Source organism: Rhinolophus hipposideros (genome assembly GCF_964194185.1).
Source record: "Rhinolophus hipposideros genome assembly, chromosome: 5".
Taxonomy (NCBI): domain Eukaryota; kingdom Metazoa; phylum Chordata; class Mammalia; order Chiroptera; family Rhinolophidae; genus Rhinolophus; species Rhinolophus hipposideros.
In genome coordinates this window covers 75,651,788-75,656,769 of record NC_138051.1, presented here as the reverse complement: position 1 = coordinate 75,656,769, position 4,982 = coordinate 75,651,788, and the positions used below count along the sequence as shown (strand labels likewise).

The 4,982-nt window shown below is 41.4% G+C and overlaps 1 pseudogene across 1 annotated transcript; it reads left to right on the top strand.

Annotated features, from left to right (window-relative positions):
* Window positions 1-2,344: 2,344 nt before the first annotated feature.
* Window positions 2,345-4,766, top strand: LOC308497496 (disintegrin and metalloproteinase domain-containing protein 20-like; annotated as a pseudogene). Its single transcript has one exon. The product of its transcript is annotated as a disintegrin and metalloproteinase domain-containing protein 20-like (transcript).
* The last annotated feature ends 216 nt before the right edge of the window (window positions 4,767-4,982 follow it).

The following is a 4,982-nucleotide window of genomic DNA, read 5'->3' as shown; positions in this document are numbered from 1 at the left end:
ATGGACGTACGGACATAAATAAAACAGGAAATAGAAAATAGTAGAGACAAAGCAATGAAACTGAAAGGTTTCATTTGAAACCTTTGTTCTTTGGTTCTTTGAAAAAGATGAGTAAAATTGATGGCTAGTCCGACAAATCGAGAAAAAAGAAGACATAGCTAATTACCATTATCCACAAAGAAAGGCTACATTAGCACAGATCCTTATGTTATTGAAACAATAAGAAGATATTAGGAACAAACTGATCTCAATAAATTCGATTATTTTAATAAAATGGACTAATTTCTTGAACGACAGAAACATTCATAGATCACTAAATAGAGATAATTCAAAAACTCATAATAATAACCTAAATACAGTGTGCATATATTATATGAAAAATATATTACAGTTGTTAAAATATAAGTATATGTAATTTTTAATTATATACTTACTATGTAAGTGTAATGAATACTTATACGTATTGTAAGTATTATAAGTATATATGTCTGCAATATATATGTATAGAAAATGAATTTTGTAGTTGGAAACCTCTGATCCAGTTTCTTTCATCAATAATTATACCAAAAATTTAAATTATAAATAATACAATAATGCCAAATGTGTACAAAGTCTCCCAGGAAATAACAGTGAAGGGAATCTTCTCACCACATTTTATTAAGCCAACATCACCTTATTTAGAAAAGCAAACTATTCTAAGACAAGAAATCCTCAGACCCCTATACCTTAAGAATACAGGAAGAAACATATATTAGGAAATCAAATCCAATGATATACAGAAAGCATAATACTTTACCAAGCGGGGTTTATTGTGGAGAGGAAAGGTTTATACCAGTCAAAGTTCAATCTGTGTAATTCACCATTTTGAAAACTAAACAATGAAAACCAGCAATTATGAAGTGTGGTCAACCTTGCCTTCAAGGTTAAGTGCTTCCATCCATAACCCAACATTCTTAGTAGTACTATAGAGCTCAGTACTGTAATATCTCTGATCCTTTGGCTTCAGAACCCCCAAGAGCTGGTGGAATGGCAAAATTACAGAATTGGCCAAAAGAAATTCAGAGGATATGGGCAATTGCTACCTACGGTAACTAAACAAGAAGCCACGTTTGAAAGTGTAGCAGTAAAATTGGCCCCATCTTGGGGCCTCTTTTCTGCTTCAGACCCACTGGTGTTTAACCAATGGCACCAGATCACATGAAAATCTAGTTGTAATCTGAGTCAATTGTGTTTCTATGGCAAATTTTAAAAGCATAAATAGGTGAGATAGCTGTGAAAACATTTAAAGTTTCTATTGACATAAAAACGAATTTAGGCCAATCACAACACATTGTTAGGAATTGCATAGAAAGTTACAACTACTCATTTTCTCACAGATGGCACCTTATTCTTGTAACCCCACGTGGCAGAAAGGCTGAGAGATCCCTCCGGAGCCTCTTTTATAAAGATACTAATCCCATTCGTGAGGGGTCTGCTCCCAGGACCTAATCACTTCCCAAGGCTTCACCTCCTAACACCATCCCCTTTGGGGGGTCAGGATTTCAACCTATGAATTTTGGCGGGACACAGACATTCAATCTTTAGGACACACCAATCCAGATACATAAGTTTCCCATCACACCAGGAAGTTCATTCCATTCCTCCATTTTCACATCAGGAAGCTACTGATACAAATTCTATTGCCATAGCTTATTTTGGACTATTTTAGAACTTCATAAAAGATAAGTCATATATTAAGTTCCTTTGGTCCGATTTCTTTCTATCATTATATCTATGAGTTCTATCCATGTTCTCAACGTATGAGAAGTCTGTTTTGACGTATTGAGGATTACTCCACTGGATGAACACACCACTTTGTTTATCCATTGGATTATTAAGCACTGGTTGTTTGTTTCCAGCCTGTTGGGTACATTCATGGACAGTGCTGCTATGAACATTCATATACAAGTTGTAGTGGGATATTTCCTGGGACTGGAATCACCAGGACATAGGGTAGGTATAAGTTTCCCTTTACGAGAAACTATTATCATACACCCTAATTTTTCTACTCATGACATCTATTTGCTCTTTCTTTCCATGAATCACCCCTCACCGCATTCAGTTTTTACAAAGTATGAGAGAATCGACTTCTCAAAATTCTTGTAAGAAGAAGCTTTCACTTTCCTCTCCATTCTTTGCTTTAATTCCATGTAGATGCCTTATCTCCTCTAAGCTTGAGGAAAAAGAAGCCGCAAAGTGTCTTCAAACTGGACCAACCCCACTTCTTCTTCCCCTGTGATTTCTCCAGGAGACCAGGGGACCTTTCAGCCCAGGATGCCCACCTCACTGAGCACAGCCTCCCCTAATGAGCACACCATTGTTATGTAATAGCTCCCCCTCCCTCCTCCACCTCTCTGGGGGTGGGAAGCCTCCAGCCTCTCTCTGCTCTCCTCCTGACTACACTGCTGGCAAAGCTGCTCTTTCAGAGTTGGTCTTGCCTGCCTCCCACCTGACTGCAGTTTCCGTGGTCATAGGCTCCCTCACCCATGGGGCCTGCTTGGGCCCAGGCCCACCTGACTGGTGACCTCTGGCTGCCTCTGCTCTGGCTACTGCTGTCCCAGGTGTGCTGCTCCCATGCCCTACCAGGATGGCGCTTCACTTCCTCGGAAGTTGTGATCCCCAGGAAGGTGTCCCACAGGACGGTTGGAGCTGGGCTGCAAAACCAGCTCTCCTACAAGATTCCGCTCAGGGGTCGCAGACATGTGCTTCACATGAAGGAAAAGAAGAGCTTGCTGCCCAGACATTTTCCTGTCGTCACCGACAACGACCAAGGCGCCATGCAGGAGGACTACCCCTTTGTCCCTCGAAACTGTTACTACTTCAGCTACCTGGAAGGGGTTCCTGCGTCCAGGGGTACACTGGACACTTGCTATGGGGGTCTGCGTGGCATGCTACAGGTGGATGACTTCACTTACGAAATCAAACCACTGGAGGCTTCTTCCAAATTTGAGCATGTGGTTTCTCTGCTTGTGTCAGAAGCAAGATCTGCAGAAGTTGAAAGGTGTAAGATTGAAGGGGAAGACACCAATGAAGCATATGGAGAGGCAGGACTTGCTGAGACCCCTAGAGCAGCCCCTGTGTATTTGTGGTGGCCACATCGGAAATACTTGAAACTTCACTATACAGTTTCTCATTCATTGTATATGATGAGGCCTAATAAGACAGAAGTCATAGAGCGTATGGTGATGTTAAACAGCATAGTACATACCATTTACCATCATAATCATCTTGATGTTTATATACGTGTTTTGTGCATATGGGAACATGAAGATGTGATAAATGTAAAATCCGGAGGTGGTTACCATATCACAGAATATTTTGGTTTGTGGAAATGGCACACTTGGTATCTCAGCATTCCTCATGACACTTCAGTGCTTCTCACAGGACATAAGTTCGATGAAGAAAAAGTACACTTTGCCTTTTTCAATGGAGTCTGCAACCCCAACTGGGGGGCAGTAACTGTATATGTAGGAAATTTTCATATATTTTTAGCTGCTGCTGTTTCCGCACACGCATTAGGTCATAATTTAGGTCTTCCTCATGACGGACCTGGTTGTAAATGTTTCCGAAGAACCTTCTGTGTCATGTCTCTTACGCCTAGTGTTAATGATATGCTGAGCAATTGTTCTTATGAGCGACTGCATGCTCTGGTTTCTGCTGCATCTGACAGTTGTTTAAGTCTTGTAAATGTACCATACGATAATTTTCCTTATGTCGCTCCTCGTTGTGGTGACAAGATCATAGATCAGGGGGAAGAATGTGACTGTGGCTCCTTAAGAGATTGTGCTGAGGATAAATGTTGTCAGACCAATTGTTCCCTCTCCAGTGGCTATAAATGCAGTGAAGGAGGTTGCTGTGTGGACTGTAAACTTGCCCCTCCGGGATGGATTTGCAGAGACACGCTCGGCATTTGTGATCTCCCAGAATACTGTAACGGACAAAGCCCTGTCTGTCCAAATGACTCTTACATCCAGGATGGAACCCCATGTTCAGCATTAGCCGTTTGCATAACAGGAAACTGTACTGACCGTGACGCGCAGTGTCAAGCCCTTTTTGGCTACCAGGTAAAAGATGGTTCACCAGCATGCTATAATAAATTGAATATAATAGGTGACCGATTTGGAAACTGTGGGGTGAGGACTATACGAGGAATAGGAAGAACTATTCCATGTGAAGCAAAGGACGTCTTTTGTGGAATGTTGCACTGTAGTCATGTCCAAGAAGTTCCTGGAGGGGGCGAGCACACTACATTCCGTCATCTAACGGTAGATGCTGTTCGACAAGAAAAATGCTTTGGATTTGATGCACATTTTGGGGCAGAAGTGCCAGAATTCGGACTTGTATTGGATGGTGCCACGTGTGGGCCAGGAAAGTACTGTTTTAGACAGAATTGTACTTTTTATCAAGACATGGGTTTTGACTGTGATGTGAAGACATGCAGTTTCAGAGGGGTGTGCAACGACAAGAAACATTGTCACTGTCAGAAAGGATGGAGCCCCCCATTGTGTCAGAAAGGAGGATCGGGTGGGAGTATAGATAGCGGCCCCCCACCTGGCAAAGAACTAGGTGTCCGTGGGAAAGTAATTGTTAATGTAAACCATGCACTAGTTCTAATGTTCACTCGTTCACTACTTGTAGTAATTGCAATCATTATTGGAGGCTTTTCACAATTAGGTACAGTTCAGGAACAGCAAAAATTAAACCTGGCAAGAAAAAGCGTCCCTTGACCCTGCGTGACTGCTAACTGGGAACTACACAATAGAGAAAATCACACTGGCACTTACTGGCAGAAATGATCAATAATCACTCTCATCATTGAAAAATGCTATAGCTCTTCTGAGGTTGTCATCTTGAAATAAAATGACTTAGCAATTTCAATTCATTTAACATCTCCTGTGTGGTTTTATTGTTAATATTCTCGTGGAAGATAGTAGGAAATTTTA